The sequence below is a fragment of the Hippoglossus stenolepis genome, chromosome 7, assembly GCF_022539355.2.
Source record: "Hippoglossus stenolepis isolate QCI-W04-F060 chromosome 7, HSTE1.2, whole genome shotgun sequence".
Classification (NCBI taxonomy): Eukaryota; Metazoa; Chordata; class Actinopteri; order Pleuronectiformes; family Pleuronectidae; genus Hippoglossus; species Hippoglossus stenolepis.
This window is the reverse complement of record NC_061489.1, coordinates 21,568,642-21,583,370: the sequence shown is the minus strand read 5'-3', so window position 1 is coordinate 21,583,370 and position 14,729 is coordinate 21,568,642. Positions and strand designations below refer to the sequence as shown.

The 14,729-nt window shown below is 41.7% G+C and overlaps 1 protein-coding gene across 1 annotated transcript in view; it reads left to right on the top strand.

Moving 5' to 3' along the window:
• Window positions 1–14,729, top strand: part of slit3 (slit homolog 3 (Drosophila)) — a 229,262-nt gene that overhangs the window by 49,193 nt on the left and 165,340 nt on the right. The gene's annotated exons all lie outside the window — the stretch shown is intronic.

Genomic DNA, 14,729 nt, shown 5'->3' with positions numbered 1-14,729 from the left:
CTCTTACAGACTCCGCTGGCCTGTGACAGCATTGTGTGTAGCGATGAGGGTCGTTTCATGGTTTCTGAACCCTGAAACAAGCATTCTGCTGTTCTCTCCCTTCTTTTACTTCCACCATTCTCTTCTCTCTTGTCTCACACCCCCGTCGTGTTCCTCGCTGACATTTTTTTCCCAAGTTGGGTTTTGTGCCTCTTTAAAAAGCTAACCGTACTGTGATGTTTTATGGCTGGGTGGTGCTTACAGCTCCGTGACGCTCCCGTCAACTCCAGCAAAGAGACATCTCGCTTTGTCTCAAACTTCCTCACACGTAATTCCTGCTCTGTGATGAATGAGGTTGATTTATAGTTATGGTGCCATCATTTACATCATGCTCATGTGGATGCATTTCTGTTCACAATCAGTGCCTTTTGAATAAAAGACTCTGTGCTCACTATGTCAAGCGCTGAGAGAGATATATACTGTAACAGATCCTTATGCATTGTGACATGGAAGATAATCTGTGCAGCATCTGGAAAAGAATAGATATACAGTGAACAGTCTGAAGGAGAAGAAGCTTAAAACGAGGAAGGTTAGAGAAAACAAACCATATAGTTTTATTAGAAAGTGATCTCTTGGAAGTGTTGCTCAGAAACTCAGCTGCAAGCCTTACCTAATACCACTTGGAAGTGCTGGGCAGGGAAAAGCAAATATTCAGCAAAGTTTTCATTTTTTTTCTGTACATGCAGAGCTGTTTTTTCTCTCCGTCACCTACCTCAGACTCTTTACGTCTGTCCTCCATCAGTAGAAGACTTCCCTCTCTTTTCTCTCCTCCGCTCCATGCAGACGGCCAGAAACTCATTTCTCCTGACATTTGTTTTCAATCTAAAGCATCATCTTGACTTTTTTCCACTCCGCAGACCTGCAATAATAGAATTAACCTATGTGCTGGAGTAGACCGCATGAGAATATCCTTCCGTCTGTTTTGTGTCCTCCTCCTCTCTCTCACTTCTTCTCTTTCTGTCTCGTGGGCTTTGAATCTCGGGTAAATTCGGGGCAAAACTTTTTAATGCTACAGAAAGCCCCAAAATGCAGACCTATATTTTTCTATCATGTTAAATAAATCAGATTTGGTTTGAGTTTATGTTGCTTTTATTTAATGGTTTGAAGCAAGTAACCACACAACCATACAGCAACAATGGAGTGTGGTAGTTATTTAGTCTTTCAGATCAATGCTGAATTCTTATAAAAATGCAAATTTACATACAAACATTCAGAATTTAAATGCCGATATAGGTTTAATTTCTTTGACACTTTCAGTAAATCATTTAAGCTGTTACCAAGCAGCTTGTAAAACTTTATACATCAACTTTTGCAGAGAAAACTCCTTTTGTAGAGGTTGAACTTACATCCTGGAGGGATTTTTCTTGTCTTTCTCGTCATACCTCTCTCTGAGCCCTCAGTATTAACTGTAAAGGGCGAGGCTTTGGCGTCTTCCTCCATTCTTAGCTATTTTTATTCCCCCCATTCTTTCTGTCTGCCTTTGTCGTCTCTCCCTCCTTCTCCTTCTCTTTTGCAAGTGGATTATTTGACACGTGCAGAAAGTGCTGTCTTGGCAGTATTACAGCCAAGGGAGTATTACATATAGAGAGAAAAAGATGTCACAACTCTTTCCAACCAGATACTTCAGCAGTTAAATGCAAAAGCACGGTTGATTCTTTCTCCTGCTTTTATGGGACTTCCTGAAAGTATAATATCGGTTTGTTTTTACGCTGTGCAGCCTCTCCATCACGTCCTGGTTGTATCGTGGTGAGTTGTGGCCTCTCGTGCCACCAACTTTAGGAAAGACTGATTTCTGCACCCAAGTCTCAAGTCAACTGTCCGAGCTCATTGACATAACAGATGTGAGATCTGTTTTATGGTGGAAGCTCCAGCGCAGAAATACCATCAATTATCCTCCAGTCTTTCATCACATGTACTCTCTCTCGTCCCTGTGTTGCCTGACAGTACAGCGTTTGTGGTAACCGTGTGTGTGTGTATGCGTGTGTGTACCTGTCTTCCTGTGTGTATTGAAGTGTGCGTTCATGTCTTTTTTTTCTCCTGTGTTTGTCGATGCATGTTTGTGTGTCTGGCGCATCAGTACATGTGCTGTGTGTGTGTGTGTGTGTGTATGTAATGCAACATAATACTCTCTGAGATTGTGTTGGACTTTATCCTGTCATCGGAGATTAATTTGTCATTTCTTTAAGTCATTTAAATCCGTTACAGAGAAATGAGCACTTGTCCCTGTGGCTGACCAGTACATTAACGGCACAGCACGAGACTCTTAGCCCCCTCTAACTCAACACGTCTGCTAAGCTCATTCACAGTCACCACTATTAGCATATGCATGCAGTTGATTGAGTAATAAACCAGACGCGAGGACTTATGGCAAAACCCCTGTCTATGTAGGATGTTATTTTGCAGCGTTTAAACACATTAAATGGTAAATTGAAATATTTCCCTGGGGTTCTTTTTCCTAGAGGAGCAGGCGGTTCACTTATCTTTTGGTATTTTTTAAATCAAAAGGCAGGAAAGTCAAGATTATGGAGCAGAGAGGACACAGGAGTATAAGCATGGCTGGCATTGATATGATTTCAAATGCAGATACGCTTAACATCACACAAATATCTGAAAAGGCACTTTTTATTTTTGGGCAAACGATATCAAAAGTCGTTGAGTCATGAACAGTAACTTACACTCCTGAGGGGGGTAATCTTTGCTTTTCTTCGAATGCTGGAAAACAACGATTTAATGATTTTCCAAAGTGTTCCTCCTCCCAGGAGCGTTTTAGGTATCACAAGTGACACATGGAAAAATAAACAACTGCTTTGGCCAGTTGTTTTATGCTGAAATTTGACTTTGCAGAAAAGTAGTGGTGAGGTGTGTTTTTATCCCACATACAATTATATGGCATTAGCATCGGCCAGTGGAAAAAAGTAGAAAAACCTTGAATTTATTTATTGGGACACTGAAGGATATCCTGTCTCCAAGTCGAAACGTGGACGTAAAATCGTAATAATGAATGGCTTTCTGAACTGTTCTACATTAGCGGCCACGTGAAACTGGCCCGTAGAAGATAGTTAGAGACAGAAATAGAAAAAGACAAACAACAAAACTAAAGATAAAACAAAAGAAAATTACATTACTCTTACAGCACTTCTTAAATATAATACATTTAGGATATGCCGAGCTCCGAGCGCATCAGACGAGGCACAGTTTCTCCAAGTTCATTTTAGAGTTTACACCTTCACGGTGTCATGTGTAAGCTACTGTTCCTGTCTAGGGGCATTTCCCCTCTTTCAGGTCATTGTCCACTTTAATTAAATAAAGTTTGCAGACTGATAAATCAAACCTTTGTAGCACCGGTGTCTGTCTAACTGGAGCAGAAGAGAAGATCGTCTTTATTAGAGGAAAGGAAAAGACTCTTTGTGGCCAGGAAAAGGGGTTTGGAAACCTCTGCAGTGATTAAGTTGGTATTAAGTTTGTAATAGGACCATGAAAGTGTGTGTCTGTGTGTGTGTATGTTTGTGTGTGTTACCCAATCCCTAAACCCACTAACATTGTGGTTTGTGGGGGTTTCTTAGTTGGAGGCCTCAAATTTAAAAGCCACTGTTGTTGTTGAGGGGAGACACTTGTCTGTCTGTCTGTTGGTGTATTGGTAAATCAGGTCTGTTAGTCATCTGTCGACACCTTTGAATCTGTTTTGCATGTGTGTGTGTGTGTGTGTTTTTCAATGTGTGTGTGTGTGTGTGTTGATGCATGTTGTGAGATGTAGATCTGTGAGGTATTGTTTATGACTGAGGAATGAGACAAGAACAAAACAAGAAAACAACAGTGTTTTAATCTGTGTGTTTTGCCTGTGTGCGCGTGCGGCTGCGCGCGCGTTCTGGCAGGCTCACCGCTGGGCCAGATGCAGAGTTTTATGTCTGCTCCCTCTCTCCCTCTGTCTCTTTCTTTCTCGCTCTCTCTCATCATAGTTTTCCTTTAGCTGTAAATAGGCGGGTTGGGAAATCTACACTCACAGACACACAGACACACACACACATATACATATTTGGCCTGCGCTTCAGGCTTGATGTAGAATTTTTAAACCTCCCACGCTCATATAATGTGAAGGCAAAGGAAATGTCTATGAACACACTCATTACACGCACACACACACACACACACACACACAGACACACAGACACACAGACAAAAATCACACAGAGTCAGGCTCATCTTGCCCTTCTACTCACCCATGATCAGAGAAAGACACACAGACCCAAACCACGCACAGAGTAAAGAGAGGAGCCCACTGCCCACAGCTTCCTCTTTTTACTGTACGCAAAGCTGAAATTACACACAAACACACACACACACCCCACCCCACGCCAGCAGCAGCAGCAGCAGCAACTAAAGGAACTTTGTTTGAGACAAAAAGAGGTAATTATGCATCTAGATGTTCTCTGTAGATGAGATTCTTCATTTTACTTCACCAGATGTATTTCTTTACAGAAAACACATTTTCATCTTGTGGTTTCCTGTAACGATTTAAAATATATTCATACCACGCTGCTCCAAAGCCCAATTCAAACTAAATCAGTCAGGAGTCGATGGAGTTGGACGAAAAGCATTCTAACACTTTCTTTCAGTAACATTTCCACTTGTCTTGGGTCCAAGAAAAGAAATCCCTGCTCTTATTTTTCTGCTTTAACAAGTAAGCTTCTGCAGAGTAGAGAATATGCATCTACGGGTGTTATTTTGGACGGACATTATAACTAACATGGAGCTAAAATGCCTACATAGATGTATATCATTTTGGTTTTAAAGCATCGTTTCAAAACAGTGTGGATCTAGCGGAAGTCCCATGAATCAAACTTCACTACTCGTGCCCATTTCACGTTGTTTTTCAAGTTAAATGAGCCAACTGATGCAAGTCAACTTTCTTTTTCATCTCCTGGGAAACGAAATCCTGTGACTGCTCCTGTGCTGTTTCCCCTTTCTTAAAAAATCTTTATTCACACATATCGCTCTGTTTATCTGTCCGTCTCTCTCCATAGATATTGAGCCCAGCTCTCCTTAGAAAGGCCTCGTTCATCAGTTTGTCTAAAAGCTTTCAGCCCTTCACACAGAGAGTCCATTTCATTTGGCCATGAAGGCTTCAGTATGTCTGTGTACACACACTCGTTTTCATTCGACTCTCTTCCTTTCTGTTGTTTCTTTTTTTCACACCCTCTAAACCCACATCCCTCCATCCATAGACGGCCCTTTGTCACAGCCGATTCCTCCTCGTTCGTCACCAACCAAAGACCTTTGGTCCCACAACCACAAATGGGCCATTTATACAGTGTTGGACTGTATGTGAGCCGTGTATATTTTGTACAGTAAGAAGCAGTTGAAAAGAAGCTCTTTGTTGTGTAGATGCATGCGTGTGTGTGTGTGTGTGTGTGTGTGGGAGGGACGAACTTGTGAATTTTAGCCATTTTTTACTTTTTTCAAATGGGATGTGTCTGATTGTGTGATTGATCAGTGGATGTATACGATGTTATTGATCTGTAGAGCATATTTTATTTATTTGAGCCTCTTTTCACTCCACTGCACTATTGTCCTCTGGTCACAATTCCACCATATCCGCATAGTAGTTAAATGTTTTTTGTTCACCCTCCACTTCCACTACTGTCTTATATGGTTTAACTCTATTTACACATAGTTATGTATATTTTGCTAGTGTCTTGTAGTCAGTTGTTCATAGTGAGTCAAATTCCTAGTATGTGTACACGTATGGCAAATAAAAAACTGATTCTGATTCTTGCATGAAAAAAAAAATATTTACTCGACTATAAAACAACAGCTAATGTTTCTTGGAAATTCTTTTTGAATTTTGGTGGCATTTTTTAGTGGAATAAAGGCCGAAGTCCTTATCTAGTGTCCTATTTGTGCTGCTGTTTATTGAAAACGTTCTTTGATGTCAAAATTCTTAGTTTTCTATATATAAAACATAATCTGGTTTTATTTAGCCTTTCTAATTTTATATGTAGTAATTCTCGAAAGAAAAACAAAATATAGAAAAAGCTGTGTGTGTGTGTGTTTCTGTGTGTCTCTGTAGTAGCTTGACCGATTGTGTGTGTGGAGAAGTGGGAGTGTGTGTACTTTATTGTGTGTGTGTGTGTGTGCGTGTGCGTGCCGCGGTAACAGCTGTGTCCACCCGCCCTCAAGTGAATGGCTGTCCTCTCTAAGCTTCTCTAAAGACTGACAACAACACGACTGCTAAACGACTGGGAAAACTAAGTACCTCCATTCTCTGTCATTCTTCTTTTCTCTTCGCCTCCCATTCACTCCTTCACTCTGTTTGGTTTTCCGCCAGAGGAGGACTGCAAGCTGCCACCAGCTCTGTTTGAGTTCCCTCAACTTTTAATGAGCAATGAGGGAAGCTGCTTTCTCTTTTACTGACTAGCTCCTAATCGCAGCTTTCTGTCTGTCCGTCTTCCTTACTTTCGCCTCCTTTCACCTTCTTTCTTTTCTTCCTCACCTCCCCTCTCTCCCTCTGTAGCTACCAGTTTTATATTCTCCTCTTCTCTCTTCGTTTTCTGGCCGCCAGCTCAAAGCTGTATTTGCCATCTTAGTTTTACTAATCCCAGTACAAACTACTATCGCTAATGACTTTCTCACTGGTGGCACTCTGGGTGGCTTCAGACACAGAAAGGAAGCAAGGAAGGAAGGAGGGAAAAAAAGGAAAGAAGAAAGGAAGCATAGACAAGTGTGGAGGAGGAGGTGGAAGAGGAGGAGGTATGCGGAGTGCAGGTAGAGAACAAAGTTAGAGAGCAACAGGTAGTTGGTGCACAGTCATGCATGTCCTACAACTTGTGTGTATGTGTGTGTGTGACCCTGTGAACTCAGGTGCCCTGCAGGTGTGTGTCCTCCTACATAACGGGGGGTAGGAATGTTTTTATCCACGTGCACACACTTGCACACACACACACACACACACACACACACACACACACACACACACACACACACACACACACACACACACACACACACACACACACAGACTGGAAAATCCTCAGCCACTGCATTCCTTACTGGTTTGTCTGGGGGAGGGAGAACAGTGGACAAAGACCTGGTCTGTAAAAGACAGAGAGAAAGTTTAAGACGTTATAAAGCATCACAACAGGTGAATAACGTTTCCCCTCTATCACTGATGATTTACCTTTTTCCTATAATGAGAAAACTATGAAATAGATACAAATTAATTGTGTTGTTTTATGACAGTGATTTATATTTGCTGGAGAAACGGCACCACACACTTAGCACAGCTGGTTCCCTCTCTTTGGACCACATTTCAAAAGAGTCCTGGGTGTAATCCAGACTCCATAAAATGTCTGTCCAGCACTGTATTTCATAAGTTCCACAGTCTTCCCTTCATTTCTCTTCTCCTCATTGTTGTCTTACAACCATGAGTCACTGTTTTTAATATAAACAGAAAACTGTTTTGTTTTCATTCGCATCGTGAAAGCGTCACCTGAAACTAAAGGATATTGTTCAGATCTTAAAATAGTAAATTGATGGGTTCTCCTTATGTAATCTTTGATGCAGTGTTTGAAATGCCTGCATAAAGTTGCAGAAAGTGAACAAAGACGTGGGCGAAGCAGCAATGAAACGTAATAAGTGTCCGTTTCCTCCCTCGTGATTCCCTGTTCTCTCTCTGTCTGTCTATCAGCCTGTTCATTAAATTAGGGGCCGTCTGTCAACAACTGGCTGTCCGTCTGCATGTCTCTCTGTGTGTGCGTTAGGCACCGCTTCCTGGGCTTTATGTGTGTGTGTCTGTCGGAAATGCACTTTGACACACGCCTTTATGTCTAATGTGTCTGCACGGACTGTGAGAAAAAGACAAAAAAGAGGTGAGAAAAAGAGCTGGGAAAGTTAAGGAAGTAGAGGAGTAGAACATCTAAAATACACTTTGAAACAAGAAGAGTACAGAAAGGAAAGGGTAATTCTCACCTTTAAAGTGATAGTTGGCTGAACTCTGTGCAGAACCATGGTATTTAGGTTGATTTTTGGGTCATTGATGTAAAAGTATTCGCTTGGCTCCTTTACTGGGAACTTTAAGTCCTTAGTGAAGTTAAGTAAGTCTTGTTAAATTTGCCCTGGAGTGGGAAATGTCCCACTGTGACCTACACACACACACACACACACACACACACACACACACACACACACACACACACACACACACACACACACACACACACACACACACACACACACACACACACACACACACAAACGCATGCCCACAAACAACCAAAGATTTTAGAGGAATCCCAGCAATGCCAATCATGTTACCTTTTCCGACCCCTTCCACTGTCTCTTGGCTACATTTCCATCTCGCTGTCAAGTGAATTTCATGCAAAAGATTGAAACGTTCCACAAGATGCAGTTGAGTTACATTTCCCCCATGTAGGCGGTGAAAGCAAATACTGTATATGAACTTCCTAAAGGCCATAATAAATGAAAGAACATCCAGCAGAAAGTTGATGAGTTTATTGGGCGCATTGTTCTTCTTTTTCTATTGTCGGGCTAACGTCACGAGGATGAAACCTATTGTTTTTCTAAGTGAACTTGGCTGAACGATAAAAACAAACATCTGAAGTTAATTCACAATGATTTCACACAGTGCCCAAAGTTAGTTTTGTGTTATTGTTCAGTGATTTACATTCAGCCCCTCCTTTGCTCTCATGCAGAAAAGTAAAGAAGAAATCTTTTTTTTATTCCTGTTGTGCAGTGTTTTGCTGTATTCTTCTTTCTTCCAACGTCCCTTATATTTTTTTTTTGCCAACATTTTGTTCCGTACATCCTACTCATCCCCTGTCACCAAATCTTTAAGTGAAGAGCTGCTCATCGATCACTCTGGAGGTGTTAGGTTGATGAATAAACCATGAGTTGTTTGTGTGAACGCTGTAGATGATCTGTCACAGAACGGTTAATAATATATGGAGCTAGGAAATATATCATAGATGAATGATAGAGAGGAAGAGACAGAGAGAGGGGAAAGAGGGAAGGAGGAGATGACAGAGTGAGAGAATCAAACTAAAGGAGGAGAGAGGGAAAGCAGGTTGGGAAGAAAGGAATCACGATGGCGTTTGTCATGAAGAGTTTGTTTCCTCCACCTGAAATTTGGTTTTCTTGAGCTAGAAAACCAAATTTCAGAATAAAAATCAGAACAAAACAATCTCAAGCATTTTGCAGTAGTTTTATTTTACATTAGCTTTGCAGGACAAGTCATCAAAGGGAGCATAACTATTATAAATTATATGACCAGTGCACTGCCTGTTTTGAAATGTTCCTTTTGGACGGGGTTGATCGCCTGGCCTGCGTTTGTAAAGCCGCTTAACCCAAACAGACCAAAAGTATAGATATGCAGAGCCCCATAAACACATGTTTGCATGGTTTCTAAGCTGGACTGTTTAAAACAAAGGATGTGCCCTCAGATCTGTACCTTCAAATCACTTTGTTTGCTTGTAAAAAGGACAGTAAAAGCAATGATACACAGTGAAAGGGGCTGAAATGTCCAGCGCACAAGACAATATAGTGCACAGTTGAGTTCCTCCTCTCTTAACACCCCGTTATCTGTGCGTAATGAATTGCTCTGGTGCTGCAGTGTCCTTATAGTGTAGTTTCGTTTTCTTCACACCAAGAAACGTGTTGAAAAGTGATGTTTAAAGCTCCCTCCTGATCTGAGTTTGAATTTAATCGGAAGAGCTGTTGAGAAAATTGAGCTACAGACGTATATTTCTATCTGGATGGCAGTTTGACACAAATGGCCCAAATCTTCAGCTGCTGTGAGAAATCTGATAGGGCACAAACACTCAGACCTGTCATTTACGAGCTACTGTTAAACATGCCTTTCAGCAAGGCACTGAATCCCTAAACTGTTCCAACCGCTCGGGTGTGACAGCAGCTCCCCGGTGTGAGACGGTGGCTGCAGTTCAACCTCCTCCTGCCACAGAGTTCTTACAAGGAGGATTTCTGATCGCCGATCACAGTTTGATGAATAAGATGCTGCAAAATTGTCCTTGACTTAAATCATAAATTACCAATCTACAATAATCAAAGGAAATCAGAGCTTGTGGAGAGATGGTTTCTTTGCCACCCACATACTGTAATGAAAAGATTAGTCAGAGAGCAGAATGGTATGTTATCATCATCATTTCTGATTTGAATAAATATATCATCCAAGCAACACAACATATGTGATTGTTCCCCAAAACCTGAACCTGGTTGGTTTTACAGAAATGAAATCCGAAACCTGTCGGTGAATTTTGTCTGAGACGCGTCACCCTGTGAAACCTCTGAGCTGGTGTTTGAACACAAAAGCCGCCCCGCATCGTATTTTTCACTCTCGTGTGGTGAAGAGGGTTGAGAGTGACTCCTCTGCTATTCTGCTGCTCTGCGGGCTCTTTTGTATGTCTCATGTATCCCACAATCCACCTGCATGTGCTCCCCCCTGCAGGCTAGGAGTCAGTGCATCACCATAGCAGTGGAAGTTTGCAGATGCATCACTCACACTTACACACACACACACACACACACACACACTGGCGACCACAACGTACGGGAAACTTAAACATACAAGCATGCAAAGATTCACACACAACACCCTCAAATTCTTGCACACACTTAAGCCATTGAAGGGGAAAGTAAATACAACTCGTGCTCATACCGAATGGAATGTGTGAAGCTATGGTGATGCACTAACACCTACACTAGACAGATAGATGGGCACCAAAGGCCGCTCAAGCGTGATTGGTCGAAGTAGACACAGAAACAAGAAGGCTTCCAGCTCCACAATCGTGTCCCTTTCATATTCACATGCAGAATCTGTTTATACATTCGATACAGCAACATGTTTCTTGTAATATTAACTATCACACAATATCAAAAATAGGCCATTAAATGGGAAAACCAATAAAAACTGCATCATATTTGCGAGAATACGATCTTAATTTTAAGAAATGAATGCATTAAATAAAACCATCATATAAAATGCGTCAACAGAACACGGCCTTCACCCAGTATGTTCTTTATGAATTCTAGTGATTGCATTAGACCACATGACTTTCAGAAGCAAATTACTCGTCCTTCTCATTCCCATAATACATTTATTTTTTCCTCATGCATCTCAAATTTTTTTCATTAATTTTCTCTCTCCCCTCCTCGTTCTACCCCTCTGCTCTTTTCTTATCTTTTTACATTTTTATTATGTGAATCCTTATCTCATTTTCTTACCATATTTGTCTTCATGTTGTAATTTAGAAGCAGGATATATGATATAGTGGATGCATATAGATAGCTCATTACCTGTTAACTAGCAGCCCCCACACACTGGTGATATATAGGAATCTGATAAATGCATTACTAAATCAATAGCAGTGGGACTTAATTTAACCTGCGCTGGGTTGCAGATTTGCATCTTGGAGCATTAGGTGGTTATTGGATGAGTTGGTGTGTGTGTGTGTGTGTGTGTGTGTGTGTGTGTGTGTGTGTGTGTGTGTGTGTACGTCTTCTTGGGGACTTGTTCAGTGTATAAATCAAGGGAACGACTCTGAGCGAGCCCAGGGATCTGAACTGCTAACCTTCCAATATTATGTTTTCTAACCTTCAGTCTTTCTCCAAGTGGTCCGACAGTCATGAAATAAAATTCAGCTCGTAATGCGGTTTTACTTTTTTGCATTTCTATTGATATGAAGAGACGACGGCGATGAAAGTCGTACAATCAAAACACTCACATGAGGTTAAGGTTAAGATGTGGTTTTCTTTCTTGGTGTCTTTGCTTCCTCTCTCTTTGTCACGCACACAGTGTGTATTTTGTGCAGATAAGTACTGTCAGCCATGTTCATATTAGATTAGTTCAGGACTGTCAGGATCTTATCCCTGGATGACGGGCGATGTTTGACAGCCAATACAGAAACACAGATTTCAGCTGAATGAGGGACTGAGTCGGGAGAGGATGAGACAAACATCCAGTGACTCAGACTGAAGCAGAGGTCTTAGAACAATGGTTCACATCATGAAAGCTCCAAGAGATCCCCAAGTAATTATTTATGTTGAAGAGCAAACGTAAAGTGCAAGATACAAGATGCTGCACTTTGGAAAAGCATCATTAATAAATACAGATTTGTCAGGAAGTATAAAGCCATTTTGATAAATATTAAAAGTTCCTTATCCTAATTATTATTAATTGTTAACTTAATGATTCCAGTTACTAAGTTACAGTTAAAATTCTCATAATCAGATTACTGTGATCCCGGGTCATGCTAGTGTAAGGTCACTTCATAACGAGTTCATTAGGAGAAGCCGGGTGGTTGTGAGTTCTACGAAACAGGATCAGCTTTAGTCTACTGCACTTCCTGGTCTAAGGAACACACGCGCACACACACACACACACACACACACACACACCCTGTGGATGGCTGTTGTTAGAGGTTATAGGTCAGGTCTTAATTGATTGGCATTCAGAGCTCTGTAATTAAACCAATAATAAATCAGCTTCTCAGTTAATGAGAATGGTTGAATGTGACAGCTGACATGCACGCATGCACATACACACGCACACTACGACTGTGCAGTCAGAGTGTGAGTGGTCTCTCCCTTAACGCCGCCCTCTCACCTGAGCTGATGTCGACACCAACATTGCTCTGTGTCACAGAGATGACCTGTCGTTACTGCGGTGCCCCGGGCGATCGCTCCAATCACGGTTCAGAGTGAGATTCCGTTGCCGGGCGGATGTTTGAACCCTTTAATAACAGCCTGCCGCAGCTAATTTATGATTGGTTGTCAGGGCCAGTGGCTCCTACGGACCTGATGCATTGGGTCAACTGAGCTATCTGTCTTTTTAAGTTGCTTTTATCTTTTCCTGGAAGACATGTAGTCAGTCCCTCTGCCAGTAAGGACATCTGAAGTCCTTTCCAACACACTAAAGTAAATTTGAGTTCACGAGGGACTTTACATTTGTAGAAACCTGTTTATCACCATTTGAATCCTTCTACAACTTTAAATACCTTATTTGATCCATTAGGAAGCTTTTGATGAGAAACTGTTGCCAGAAAGGTTTTCAAATCAGCAGTCGGGGCTGAACGGCCTCATCGCTGCCCCATGACTTTATATGTGTCACTTACCTTTGCTCATCAGCCACAACTTTATGACTGTTTATGCTTCTAAGTTTTTCTGCAAGTCATTTAATTAAAGATTGATCTCTTTTAGCTTTTTGAACGCAGACGTCCTGCCAGGAAGATGTCGTTACTCTTCTTTAATGCATCATTCGTGATTATTATCATGTTCCTAGAAATAAAGGGTTGAGAGGAAAGTAAAGTTGGTGTCAAGGACACTGTGTTTCCGTGCTGGGTGGCCGGTGTCGTCCTCGGGAAAGTATAATCCTCAAACAGTTTGTTGGGTCAGAATAAAACATCCTCGTCACAAAGTCCCGCAGTGTTTTCGTTCTGCTTCCTTTGCTCCCCTCCATCCTTATGACAGCTTCGGAAACCTCCTGTCAGGTCTGCTCTGTCTTCTGCCCTGAAAACCTGCAATTTACGCTGAAACGAATCAGCAACATAACAATTGTCAAATCACATAAAGTTGATATTTTTCTTATTCAGGCGGTTGCTCTGTCGCCGCAAACGCTGAACGGTTTGTAGTTCTTTCATTTTAACACAGTAGTCAAGTTTCCGTCTGCTTTGACTGACACAGAGAGAAATGTGTGACAGGAAAAGGAGTAAAAACAAGGGAGGGAGGAAGGAAAAGAAAAGTGATTTAGAACAAACGACAAACAATTTCAGGATTTTCTTTCCCGCTGCTTTGTGAGATCTGCGACTGTTGTATTCAAAAGAGCCACTTGTAACGTTATTATGTCCAACAAGTGGATTTAATACGGCTCGGAAAGACTTAAGCTAGCTATGGCAGCACAAAGCCTCCTTAGATTACTGAAGACACACACACACACACACACACACACACACAGTATAGGCAGACAAAGGCAATTCAGATGGAGGTATTTAAAGGAAGAGGAAACGTCCGTCAACAGGAGGATTTAGAGACGCTCTCACCAAAATAAAATTCTCCTCTTTCTTGTCCCCTCTAATCACATCTCTTTATCACTCCTCTGCATTTTTCTGTCTCTCTTGTTCTCTCTTCCTATCCCTTATTCCCTTTTCCTTCCTGTTTTCCTCTGACATTTCCTCCCTCTTGCAGTTGTTCGTCTTTTTCTTATCTCCGTCTCTGTGCTTCCCTTCTCAAATATTATTCCCCCCTCGTGCCTTCCTTCCTTCCTTCCTCCCCCTCCTCTCCTCTCTGTTCTGTTCTGTCACTTCTTTCCTGCCTTTCTCTTTGTAAGATCTCACTTTTCCTCCTTTAGCTCAGCGCCGACTCTGTTGACGTTGGCCCCGGCTCCTTTCTGTTGCATGGCTTGTCAGCGGATGACAAATGACTCTGCGTTGCGTAGCGCAGCACGGAGCATAATGCTACTTCTCACTTTTCATAGGCGAGCGTGCTTAAATAGCATCACTCTGCGGCTCTGCTGGAATGGCAAGGTTCAAGCAAACACTGATTTTGGCAAAGCGTTTGAAGAGAAATGTCATCATTATCCCCATTATATCACTAATCTGAACACAGCCAATGAATCTAAGAAGGGCCACTTTAAAAAAAGAAACCTATTTTTAATATTTCAATGG